Genomic DNA, 14,059 nt, shown 5'->3' on the forward strand with positions numbered 1-14,059 from the left:
GCACCGCCGCCACCAATCAGCGCGCTGCCGGTGCAGCCAATCAGGGCGCGGAGCACAAGAGGACGCTGTCCGGCGGTACCCCGGGCTACCAGGAGGAGGAGGGAGCAGCCGGAGGAGCCCAGGTTGCCGTGGAAACCGCCTCCCTCCCTTCAGGGGCCCCTGGGCTAGAGGGTCGGTGCAACTGCAAGCTAGAAACAAAATCTCGTTCTTGTTTGCAGCTAGCCCTGAACTTTCAAAACTGGGGAAGTGCTAGTTTTGTCTATTCTAATTTTATTCCTTGGATAATGATTTTTAAATTCTGGGAAATGTGCCTTTTGGATTGCAGAAGGAAGTAATTGAGGGTGAAAGGAAGCGGCCTTCTAAAATTACTTGTTAATCTCTGAGCTAGCGGCCAGATTAAATAACATTAAAGATAAGCAGACAGGCAGTGATCTTACCCACTCCACAAACTCACTGCGATTTAGATCACCTCCCTGGGTCTCAGATTGGCAGCAACAAGCACAGAGTTGCACTAAGGATGACTGTTGAAGTAACTCTACAAAAATGCTGCCAACTTTTCTGAAAAATAATGTAAGGCAAATTATTATTTAATAACAAGAACTACTGATTCAAGACAAGTTTAGAAAGTTGTGAATAACACATTCAATTTGATTTGGGTATTAAAGAAAAGAGAGACTGACCACAATCCAACCAATCCTCTGTCCCCAAGAGGAGGAAAGGGGCCTTTTCCTTCATATGTATTAATTCTATCACATCAGACTGTAGGTGAGTCACATTAGAGCAAAAAGAACTCTTGCAAATCACTCTCAATTTTCAAAGAGGTTACACTTGAGGACTATAGTTAAGTGCATGTTAAAGTTTCAACTCTGCATATCATTCCTCCCACTGGCTATGAAATGTGAAGTGTAACTGTGGCAGAACCGTATTTCCAATCTCCTTTATAAACCTCTGGTTTCGTTCTGAGTTTTACCGTTAATTGCCACAGTCTCTATCCATCTCTTCACATCTCATCACTTCAAGAGACTCTTTGTCTCTTTAGTCTGGCATTCACCTCATCTTTTTCCATTCAAACCTTAACCTTTCCTCAGAGTCAATCTCAAAGGCCCCCTCTTCCAAGAAGTCACCACAGCAGTCACCATGCTCTGGTTATTTAACTACTTTGATTATACGTTGATTTTAACTTACTCTAATATTGTAAATATTTGAAGGCAATGGCTATTTTTCTTATGCCCTTCCAAATACTCCATGGAGCTTCCAAGAATGCTGAGCACAAAGAAAATAGTTAGCAAATATATGTTTTTTTAAAGATCTTATTTATTTATCTTTAGAAAGGAAGGGAAGGAGAGAAGGAGAGAAATATCAATGTATGGTTGCCTCTCGTGCGTCCCCTGCCGGGAACTGGCCTGCAACCCAGGCATGTGCCCTGACTGGGAATCAAACCACGACTAAGTGGCTTGCAGGCCCAAGCTCAATCCACTGATCTACACCAGCCAGGGCGCAAATATATGTTTTTAATACCTATTATGTACAGGCCCACATGGCATTGAACATGCAGAGAAATCTAAAATATAATACATATCTCCATGAGGCTTAAAATTTAATGAGGGAAACAGGATATACTGTATGTTAACACAAGACAAGCTAATAGAACATAGAATAAGAACCATATGAGTAATATAAACAAAAATTAGAAAAATTCAAAAGAGAACATGATCCTTATGAATTGGGGCTCTTTAGAAATATGACACAGAGGACATGGACTTGAGCTAAATCTAAAAAGTAGAGCCAAGGTAAAAAGGGCCAGCATCTTACTTCTTGGGCATAGACTTAAGAATAGGAATGCACATGGCCTGTTTGGGGTAACAATGATTTGAACCAAAGTGGAAAGTGGTAGAAAGCAGTAGGAAGCAAAAATTGTGGTCAAGAAAAGCTATGGCCATATAATGGGGAGCTGGCTAATTAGTTCAGACTTTATTTTCTCACATGATAGAAAGTAGAACACTGCTAAAGGTTTTAGAGAACACTTCCATGCACCAGGGCCCAGGTTTAATTGTGTAAGTACATTGTGTCATTTACTATTCATAGAATCTCCATTATTTCTCCATTTCACTGGTAAGAAGACTGAGACTCGGCCCTGGCCACTGTGGCTCAGTGGATTGAAAGCCAGACTGCGAAGCAAAGAGTTGCAGGTTCAATTCCCAGTCGGGGCACATGCCTGGGTTGCAGGCCAGGTCCCCAGTGGGGGGCACTCGAGGGACAACCACACATTGATGTTTCTCTCCCTCTTCCCTCTTTCTTCCTCCCTTCTCTTCTAATAATAAATAACATTGTTAGAGAAGACGAAAAACTGAGACTCAGAGAAGTTTACCAGCTTTCTCTGGGTGAGGCAATCATTAAGCCGAGATTCAATCATTTATTAATTAAAAACATATTTACTAAGAATCTATGTATTCAGCCCCATGCTGGGTGTTGGGGAAACAGCAATAGGACAAACAGGGTCTTGCCCTCTTGAGCCTTACAGTCTAGTGGGGAGACAATGAACAAGTAAACAAACAAGATAATTACAGGTTATGATTGCCTCTATGAAGTAAGTAACAGGGTTATATGATAGAGAGTAGCTGACATGGGGGTTGGGAGGCGCTACTTTAAATGGGGTGGTCAGGGAGGGCTTCTCTGAGGAAGTGAGGAGAGCTTCACCTGATGAGATGGCTCAAGGACAAGTCTGTCTGATTCTACAGTTCTTGACCACTGCACAACATGTCCCACATAACTGGTTTCAATGCCCAAATCTGACATTAGGGGCAAGCCAATTAGAGGGAGAAACCTAAGGCAGGGGGTCAATTAGACTAGCTGTAGCAATCTGGTAATTCAGGAGGGGCCAAAGATGGTGACCAAAGGAAAGATATACCCACATTTCCTCCCTTCTTAGAAGGACAGCTCCCAGCCATGAAAGTGGTCTTGAGCTGGCAGAGTAGGAAGAGAACTGAGGAGGCGGAGGATTCCTTGAGAGCTCTGATGGGTCTGATTTCCCTTCAGTTCAAATGTAGATCTAGTTAGAACCTCTGGCCCTTGACTCCAGGGTCAAGAGCCCCATCTTCTGGTCTATTGTGCAAATTACAAAAGGGACTAGGCCACAGAAGCAGCCTCTGATGCTGCCTGAGGTGGCTGCCATCTGCAGTGCTGTAATATACAGGCTCTCCCCTCCCAGGGCTGATTAGCCTCCCCTTCCCAAAGGAGGCTGGCTCACTGGGCTACGGGCTCCAGGTTCCTAGCTTCTACTGCTCCCTCCGCTGCTTGGGAGTAGTAATGGACTACTCTCTACAGGGCTAAGTGCATATACGTGGCACTCAGCCTGGCCAGCAAGCTGGTGCTGGGTGAGCTGGAAGTAGTATATTCAGTCAAGGACACCCCCCTCACACTCACTATTTTTCTGAGACAGCAGAAAAGAAAAAAAAATAGCAGAACAGAACTCAGAGCCTTCTGAGAACTGCACAGGATGTTTGGCCTAGAATGAAGCTAAAAATGGCCATGAAAATGCAAAATACATGTAGAGTCAGACTACACATACGCACACACATCAACAAGGAGACAGGGAGGAATGCTACATGGATAACCTTAATTAATCCTTGCAACAATTTCATGGTCTATTGTTCCATGTTATAGGTGAGAAAACTGAAGATTGAGGCTTGGAGATATAAAGTGCCCAGACCACATGGCCAGCACAGTTAATAAATGGAGACACTGAGCTCTGAGATCAGAAGTATCTGATTCCAGAGTGCACATGCTTAACCACCTACTGCCTCTCACTGGAAACCCAAGAAAAGGCTGCCTCGGGCCCCCATCCTTCTCTAACTTTTATAGGCTCCACCCTCTCTTTATTCCAAATGAGGCTGCCCTTCCAGTTCCTGTCTCTAGATCCTTCTCTTTTCTTAAATTTTATTTACTTATTTTTAGAGAAGGGGAAAGGAGGGGGAAAGAGAGGAGAAAAAAACATCAATGTGTGGTTGTGTCTTGTGCGCCCCCTACTGGGGAGCTGGCCTGCAACCCAGGTATGTGCTCTAATAGGGACTGAAACTGATAATGCTTTGGTCTGCAGACCAGCACTCAATCCACTGAGCCACACCAGCCAGGACTAGATCCTTCTCTTTTCTAATACCAGGGGAGGGGGACGAGAGCAAGTGTTGAACCCCTAGGGACATGATAAAATATATGGCACTCTCCTTTCAGATAAGTACACAGAGCCCCAAATTTTGCATATAAGGATGTATTCACAGCCTTCCCAGGGAACCAGCAGGCACCTTACATGTATTATCTTTAAATATTGGCTGAAAAACATTGAAATTCTCTTAGAGACAAAAAGGCAAAAACACAAGGAACTCAAAAGATTTGAGAAAATGTACTCATATAATAGCAACCAACTTTTCCCTCACAAGCATCTGAATTCCCCCACAGTTTACCAGGTCTCTTGCCCTGCTTCCGCTGTCCGAAGAACCACCAGGGCAGAGGTTCTAGTCTTTTCTTGCCATTAGGTACTCCCAGTTTCCAGCTGCATCTCATACCTGCTTCAGTTTCTCCCACTTAATCACACAGCTAAACCCAAGAAAAGGTTGGTGGAAAGACTTAATTAGGGCTTGTTTGCGCTGTCGTCTGGGAGCATTTCCTGTGAAGGGAGGGAGAGTGGGAGAGAGACGCCATTCTTTGTCAAGCTAAAAAGGTTACGCAGGTGCATGATTTGCCTTCAGCCCTTGCCAAGTCACAGCGCATTGAAAAGAGACCACAGAGTACAACTGTCTTTGTTCACAGCATGCTGCCAGCCCGGAACACTACACATCACAGAGAGAACAATGAAGCACCACAAAAACTGGCTCTTGACAAGGAAAATCAGTCCCCCTCCATTCGTGATCACCATTGTCCCTAGAAATTCCTTATACTGTAGTCATTTGCATCTTGCTCCACACTGAGGCTCTGATAGACTGAATACAAGTAAAATAGCAAACTTTCTGCCTTCTCTGGGATCACCAGTAAGATTCTTGCAGAGGGACGGGGCAGGGGGGCAGGAAGGACCTATAGAAGGAGCAGAACAAAACAGAAAGCAGGCCTTGGATGTGAGATGTCATGGGACTTCCAGATCCAGAGAAGTAGTTCAAGAACTTGAGATAAAGAAGACTGCTTGCCAGGTCCCCGATGTCAGATCTGAACACATTTATATTCATTAAATACAGTTATCTTATCTGTTTCTAACCCAACCTAGCCCTGCCCAGAAATCAGGTCTGTGTACAGTGGTTTCACTCCACCTCTTCTCTGGGGATAAGACCTTTTGAGCTTGTTATACTGAGTAGGGAAGTTCTTTCTTTAAGCCAATAGACCTGGGATGTCCTTAAAGTAGCAGCAAATTCAATACCTCACATTTGTATAATTCTATATACCCTTAATTTCTTTATCACCTTATCTCATTTCCCTTCAATGGGTCTGTAAATGCACACAGAACATTTCACGGACTAGGAAGCTGAAATGTGGTTAGAATAGGGACTTGCCCAGATCAGTTAATAGCAGAGCCAGGTCAGGAACTACTGATGCTTCCCACTCCGTAGAGCAGCTTCCTAGAAATATAATTTCATTCAGCCACCTCCTGCATAAAATTGAATTGGTTTCAATGAAGCAGTGAAAATGTGAATTTTGTTTAGAATTGACATGAACTCCCCAAAGCAAAAAACCAGGGTTTCTCTTCTGTTACCCTTTCCTATCTATCACATGACAGTTTCATATAATTTCCACTTTGGAAAGCTTGTCAGTGATACCCATTCATTAGTTTACCTAACAAACTTACATGAAGCTCTGAAAATAATTATTACTGCTTCTTATCACTGGAAGTACATTATCTGACAAAGATATAAATTCAGTCCAAGCTACTCTTATTCCCTATGGAACATCCCTTGAGGCCTTTTACTTTGCAGTTAATTGAAAAGAAAAGAGCCCTGGCTGGTGTGGCTCAGTGGATTGGGCACCGGCCTGCAAACCCAAGTGTCGCCCGTTTGATTCCCGGTCAAGGCGCATGCCTGGGTTTCGAGCCAGCTCTCTGGTGAGGGGTATGTGAGTAGCAACCAAACGGCGGTTCTCTCCCTGTCTTTCTCCCTCCCTTGCCCTCTCTCTAAAAAATAATTACATAAAATTTAAAAGAAAAAAGAAAAGAGACCCACTCAGATATTTGAGCTGGAGGGAAAAAGAATAAACACAGAATTTGAAGATATTTCACGAATTTATCTTTTTTTATATCTACTGTCAAACTGAAAAGGCCAGCTTCCTCTTTAAAAAGGCAGAGTGGCCCTGGCTGGTGTAGCTCAGTGGATTGAGCGCGGGCCTGCGAACCAGAGGATCGCAGTTCGATTTTCCTTCAGGGCACATGCCTGGGTTGCAGGCCAGTTCCCTGCAGGCCAACTCCCAGGAGGGGACACACAAAAGGCAACCATACATTGATGTTTCTCTCCCTCTCTCCTTCCACTCTAAAGATAAATAAATAAATAGAATCTTAAAAAAAAAATAAAAAGGCAGAGTGTCTATGGTCCTTTCTTATAAAAGAAAGAGTATTTGCTAGATTTACTAAGAACAACCAGGGCTAGGAAATGATTAGCCAGTGAACACCAGAGAGAAAAGAGATTAGCCTTAAGGCAGAAATAGACATGATAAGCTTGGCTGGGGTAGACAAAATGAAGAAGTTTCCATCACGATTTGATTGTAAACTATAGATCAGTTTGGGTCTCTCTAGAACTTCTCATCCCTGTCCCCTAAAAATTGCTGTTCCCTAAAAGGACCGAAGCCTCCGCCCCTTACAATGTAACAGGTGTACCAAGTCAAAGAAACATGGCCCAAATGAAAGAACAGATCAAAACTCTAGAAAAATAATTAAGTGATAAGGAGATAGCCAACCTATCAAATGCAGAGTTAAAACGCTGGTAATCAGGATGCTCACACGAGTACAGATGCAAAATAAAGGAAAAAGTGAAAGCTATCCAGAGTAAAATAAAGAAAAATATACAGAGAACCAACAGTGATGGAAAGGAAACTGGGACTCAGATCAATGATTTGGAACAGAAAGAAAAAACAAATATTCAACCGTAACAGAATGAAGAAACAAGAATTCAAAAAAAAAAAAAATGAGACGCTTAGGAACCTCCAGGACAGCTTTAAAAGTTCCAACATCCAAGCCCTGGCTGGTGTAGCTCAGTGGATTGAGCGGGGGCCTGCGAACCAGACGATCGCGGTTCGATTCCCAGCCAGGGCAGATGCCTAGGTTGCAGGCCGGTTCTTTGCAGGCTAACTACCAGCAGGGGACGCACAAAAGGCAACCATACATTGATGTTTCTCTCCCTCTCTCCTTCCCCTCTAAATATATATAAATAAATAAAATCTTTAAAAAAAAAAAAAGTTCCAACATCCAGGACTTCCGCCAAGATGGAGGCATAGGTGGAAACACTGTGCCTTCTCCCACAACCAAGTTTGAATACAACAAGGTTTGGAGGACAAAGACACAGCCAAAAAACAGAAAATTGAATTATACGGAAGTCCGACTACATCTAACTGTTCAACAGGGACGGTAAGAGGGGCGGAGTCAGCAGCAAGCAGGGTCGGGCAGGACAGGTCCCCCGACCTAGACACGCAGGCAGCCCGGAACCAGTTGGGGTGTGGGGCAGACTGACCGAGGTCGCACATACCCGCACAGTGAGACAGACCACACAGGCCCCAGGGGGCAAGGGCTGACGGCGGTGGCACACTTGAGTGCAGTGGGACCAAATGCGCAGGCCCCGGTGACGGTGGCAGCTGTGGCACCTGCGGTGGCAGCGGCCGGAGGCGCAGATGAGACCACCAGTGCTCCTGTTTGACCCCGCCCCCAAGTAAGTGTCACAACTCAGCGACTGAGTTGCCCTGCTCTAGTGAACACCTTAGGGCTCTGATCCTGCTACAGAACAGGCATGAACAGCCCAAAAGATGGCGCAAGAAGAACTCAAAGCCCCAGAGCCCATAACTCTCAGCGACCGAGAAATTGCCAGCCTCTCAGAAGCACAATTCAAAACACTGGTCATCAGGATGCTCACAGAACTGGTTGATTATAGTCACAAATTAGAGGAACATATCAAGGCTAAACTAATTGAAATGAAGGGAGATGTCCAGGAAACCAATAGTGATGGAAAAGGAAACTGGGACTCAAATCAATGGAATGGACCAGAAGGAAGAATGAAACAACCAACCAGAAAGGAATGAAGAAATGAGAATTCAAAAAAATGAGGAGAGGCTTAGGAACCTCCAGGACATCTTGAAACGTTCCAACATCCGGATTATAGGGGTACCAGAAGGGGGAAAGAAACAGCCATGAGTGGAAAACTTATTTGAACAAATAATAAAGGAGAACCTCCCCAGTCTGGCAAAAGAAATAGAATTCCAGGAAATCCAGGAAGCTCAGAGAGTCCCAAAGAAGTTGGACCCAAGAAGGAACACACCAAGGCACATCATAATTACATTAGCCAAGACTAAAATGAAGGAGAGAATCCTAGAAGCAGCAAGGGATAAGGGGACAGTCACCTACAAAGGAGTACCCATCAGACTGTCAGCGGATTTCTCAAAAGAGACCTTACAGGCAAGAAGGGGCTGGAAAGAAGTATTCCAAGTCATGAAATTCAAAGACCTACAGCCAAGATTGCTTTATCCAGCAAAGCTTTCATTTAGAATGGAAGGACAGATAAAGTGCTTCTCAGATAAGGTCAAGTTCAAGGAGTTCATCATCACCAGGCCCTTATTATATGAAATGCTAAAGGGACTTATATAAGAAAAAGAAGATGAAAAATATTAACAGTGAAAGGACAGCAAATTCACATTTATTAACAACCACACCTTAAACAAAAGCAAACCAAGAGGACAGCTAGATCGGGAGTGGAACCATAGAAATGGAGATCACATGGAGGGTTAGCAACAGGGGAGTGGGAGGAGGAGAAGGGTGGAGAAGGCACAGAAAATAGCATAGAGGGTAGGTAGGAAATAGATAGGGGGAGGGCAAGAATAGTAGGGGAAATATAGAATCTAAAGAACTTGAGACACGTGGTTATAAATTAAGGGGGGGAGAATGGTGGGGGAGGGAGTGTGTGGATGGAGGGGAATGAAGGGGGAGGAAATAGAACAACTGTAATGGTATAATCAATAAAATATATTTTTAAAAAAAGTTCCAACATCCAAATCATAGGGGTGCCAGAAGGAGAAGATGAAGACTAAGAAATTGAAAACTTATTTGAAAAAATAATGAACTTCCCCAATCTGACAAAAGAAATAGACTTCCAGGAAGTCCAGGAAGCTCAGAGAGTCCCAAAGAAGATGGACCCAAGGAAACACACACCAAGACATATCATAATTACATTACCCAAGATTAAAGAGAAGGAGAATCTTAAAAGCAGCAAGAGAAAAGGAGACAGTTGCCTATAAAGGAGTTCCCATAAGACTAACAGCTGATTTCTCAAAAGAAATCTTACAGGCAACAAGGGGCTGACAAGAAGTACTCAAAGTCATGAAAGGCAAGGACCTACATCACAGATTGCTCTATCCAGCAAAGCTATTATTTAGAATGGACGGGTGGATAAAGTGCTTCCCAGACAAGGTAAAGCTAGAGGAGTTCGTCATCACCAAGCCAGTATTATATGAAATGTTAAAGGGACTTATCTAAGAAAAGGAAGATCAAAACTATGAACAGTAAAATGGCAACAAACTCATAGCTATCAAGAACTGAACCTAAAAAATGAAAACAAACTAAGCAAACAACTAGAACAGGAACAGAATCACAGAAATAGAGATCATATGGAGGGCTATCAGTGGGGAGGGGAAGGGGCAAGAATGGGGGAAAAGGTACAGGGAATAAGAAGCACAATTGGTTGGTACAAAACAGACAGGGGGAGGTTAAGAATAGTATAGGAAATGGAGAAGCCAAAGTACTTATATGTACGACCCATGGACATGAACTTAAGTGGAGGAATACTGGAGGGATGTGGGGTGGAGGGTAAAGAGTGGAGGGGTATAGTGAGGAGAAAAAATGGGGCAACCGTAGTAGCATAATCAAAAAATTTTATTTTAAAAAATATTTTAGGGCCCTGGCTGGCATAGCTCAGTGGAATGAGCGCAGGCCTGCGAATCAGAGGATCGTGGTTCGATTTGCAGTTCGATTCCCAGTCAGGGCACATGCCTGGGTTACAGGCAGGTTCCCTGCAGGCCAACTCCCAGCAGGGGACCCATGAAAGACAACCATACATTGATGTTTCTCTCCCTCTCCTTCCCCTCTAAAGATAAATAAATAAATAAAATCTTTAAAAATATTTTAAATTAAATTGCAAAGCTATAGTAATAAAAGTAGCATAAAATACTGGCATAAAAATAGACCTGGACCAACACAACGGAACCTAGAGTCCAGAAATAAACCCATGTATATTTGGTCAACTAAAATTTAACAAAGGAGCTAAGGATACTCAATGGGGAAAAAATAGAGTCTTCAATAAATTTGATTTGGACAACCAGATATTCACACGCAAAAGAATGAAATTGGACTTTTATCTTACACCACTCACAAAAATTAGCTCAAAATGTGTTAAAGACTTAAATGTAAGGCCTGAAACCATAGAACTCCTAGAAGGAGGCAGAGGGAACAAGCTCCCTGACATGGGTCTTGGCAATGATTTGGGGGTAGCATACCAAAAGCACATGGTACAAAGCAAAACTAGACAAATGGGACTACATCAAATTTAAAAACTCTGCAAAGCAAAAGAAACTATTGATAAAAAGAAAAGGCAACCTATCGGAGAAAACTTTCCCCCCATATTACAAATAGAACCTATGGGAATGGGAAAAATATTTGCAAACCATATATCTGCTAAGGGTTAATATCCAAAATATATAAGGCATTCACACAACTCAACATCAAAAACGAAAATATAGTGGTACCTTGGTACTCATCATTAATTCATTCCAGAACTCATGACAAACGCCGAAACTGATGAATGCTGGACGGTGGAGCTTTTCTTTTGTGGGGCAGCATCGTGACTCACAAGTTCTAGCCAATGCGGAAGGCTGAAACACTTTTTTCTGTCAAAATGCAGTGAGTGCAGGGTTTGACAAGTTCTGATGCCGACAAGTACCAAGGTATGGCTATAATCCAATTTAAAAATGAGTAAAGGGCATGAATAGGTATTTTTCTTTTTTTTAATTTTTTAAGTATTTTATTTATTTATCTTTAGAGGGGAAGGGAAGGAGAGAGGGAGAGAAACATCAGTGTATGGTTGCCTTTCGTGGGTCCCCTGCTGGGAGTTGGCCTGCAGGGAACTGGCCTGCAACCCAGGCATGTGCCCTGACTGAGAATCGAACCACGATTGTCTGAGTCACAGTCCCGCGCTCAATCCACTGAGGTACACCAGCCAGGGCATGAATAGGTATTTTTCCAAAGAAGACATACAAATAGCCAAAAGGTATATGAAAAGATGTTCAACATCACTAATCATCAGGAAAATGCAAAGGAAAACTATGATGAGGTATCCCCTCACACCTGTTAGAATAGCTAATATCAAAATGACAAGAGATAAGTGTTGGTGAGGATGGGGAGAAAAAGGACCCCTTGTGCACTGTTGGTGGGAATGGGTAAACTGGTACAGCCAATATGGAAGATAGTATGGAAATTCCTCAAAAAACTAAAAATAGAACCACCATATGATCTAGCAACCCCATTTCTGGAAATCTATGTAAAGGAAATGAAATCACTCTCTTGAAGTAATATCTGCGTTCCCATGTTTATTGCAGCATTATTTACAATAGTCACGATATAGAAACAACATAAGGGTCCCTGGACAGATGAATGTCCAAATATTGTGTGTGTGCACGCACACTCAAAGAAATATTATTTAGCCATAAAACAGAAAAAATCCTGCCGTCGGCAACAATATGGCTAGAACTTGAGGGCATTATGTTAGGTGAAATAAGTCAGAGAAAGACAAATAGTGCATAGTAGCACCAATGAATTGAGTCTAAAAAAACAGAACATACAGAAACAGTGTAGAACGGTTGCTGCCGAGAGCTGAGGTGTGGGGGAAACCAGGAGAGGTTGGCCGAAGGTGCAGGCCTCCAGGTAGACATGAGGTCAGTAAGACCTGAGCATCTACTGCACAGCGTGTGACTACAGTTAACAATACTGTAACACACACTTGAAAGTTACCTAAGGTGATGGCTGTGTTAGCTAACTTTATTGTGGCAATCACTTTGCAAATATACATGTACCAAGTCATCACCTTAACTTACACGATGTTACCTGTCAATTATATCTCAGTCAATTTGGGGAAAATATATTCAAAACAAATTCTTTGGGGGGAAAGTAAACCATCAGGTAACCAAATTACAGCGTGGGGAAAGGGCAGGCAAGGGGAAAAACTATAAATGCAAAAATATGAGAAACGAGGATAAATAACGTCATTAATGCAAAGAAAATCTGCTCATTTCTGTGTAAGTAACTGAACAACTCAACTAAATGTCAAATGCTCTGGGAAACAAAAAACTGTTAGAAAAGGCAGGAAATCCAAACCATAGATAGGAGAGGAGGGACAAGACAGTTTCAAAGAAATAACATCCACTAAAAAAGATTAATACATTCAAGCCCAGATGTATTTACAGGTGACTCCAACCAGGACGATGAAAACCAGCATCGTTCTTCGTAGGAAAGCAGTGCAGGTATTCCCGGTGAAGCCAAAACCTAGCAGAGAATGCCTGCACGCACCCTGGCTCCCACCTGCTCTGAAGACCAACCGCAGCCACAGCAGAATGGTTGCTTCCGCTGTGGTCGCCCACTGCGAGCATCATTCCTGGGGGCATCTCTGTCTCTGCGGCCCTTGGGCCTGCTGCTTCTTGAAGACCTGCTTGACAAACACATTGTGGTTTGCTTCCAGTCAAGAGAAATTTGCCTGCAGCACAGATTCCTCATACCGCGCTCCTGCCACCTCCAAGAGCCAGCCCAATTTTAACAGTGCAGCCATCGTCGACAGGGGGTTCTAAGAACGAGGCCTTAACGACTTCAAACGGAAGTATTTGGTGCTTTTCTTCCATCATTTGAATTTCACCTTTGTGTGTCCTGCAGATATTATTGCTTTTAGAGAGAAAGCCTATGAATGTCATGATGTGAGCTGTCTTGTCTGGATAAAGACGAGAAGGAAGAACGGTGGTCCAGATCATGGGAACATTGCATTCTTGTCAGATCTGAGTAAACAGATTTCCTGAGGCTGCAGTGTGCTGTTAGAAGGTCCTGTTCTCACACTAAGAGGTCACTTCGTAATTGACCCCCGTGGAGTCATCAAGAGTTTGAGCGTCAATGATCTCCCTGTTGGCCAAAGTGTGGAAGACACGCTCGGCCAGGTGAAGACATTCCAGTTTGTGGAAGTCCGTGGAGAAGGCCACTGGCACACTGGACGCCGGATTCGCCTGCCATCCAGCCACATCTGACAGCTTCCATAGAACCGTTCGGGAAGGTAAATCAGTAAGTCGCCCCCTGTGCACCGACGGTTCTCGGAAGAACCGCACTTGGAACTCACTGTTAGCATTTCAAACATGACTATGTACAGGAGACAAGAAACACTACCCAGTGGTACAAAGGAAGTCCTCAGGAAATGGAATGGCAAACCCTGTGTCTGGTGGGAAAAACTCAGTTTTATTAAAGCTGTTAATTCTCCTTTTATTCTTCTATAAATTTCAGGATATCACCATAAAATTACCAAGAGGGTTTATTTTTTTAATGGGTGAGCAAAAATATCCAAGAAAACTATGAAACAAAGAAAGCTGGGTAGTTAGATCCCTTCCTCCCTTCTCACCTGCTCTGGAAGGAAAACGCTTTGGAGTAAGAATTACACTGGGAGCCCCTTTCCTTGAAGAATGGGGATCAGGGGCCAGCAAAGTGGCTCCCCCGACGGGAACCCAACTGCGCCCCCTTCCCTCGCACCCGACCTCACTGCCTGTGGCAGAGCTCCCGCTCCCCCGTAGCCCAGCCCTGCCGCAGCCGCAA

At 43.5% G+C, this 14,059-nt stretch overlaps 1 pseudogene; it reads left to right on the plus strand.

The window, feature by feature from the left end:
- The first annotated feature begins 12,148 nt into the window (after positions 1-12,148).
- On the plus strand, positions 12,149-13,541 carry LOC118976467 (thioredoxin-dependent peroxide reductase, mitochondrial-like; annotated as a pseudogene).
- Positions 13,542-14,059: the final 518 nt, after the last annotated feature.

The sequence above is a fragment of the Sturnira hondurensis genome, unplaced genomic scaffold (genome assembly GCF_014824575.4).
Source record: "Sturnira hondurensis isolate 20B ecotype Veracruz unplaced genomic scaffold, ASM1482457v3 Scaffold0020903, whole genome shotgun sequence".
NCBI lineage: Eukaryota > Metazoa > Chordata > Mammalia > Chiroptera > Phyllostomidae > Sturnira > Sturnira hondurensis.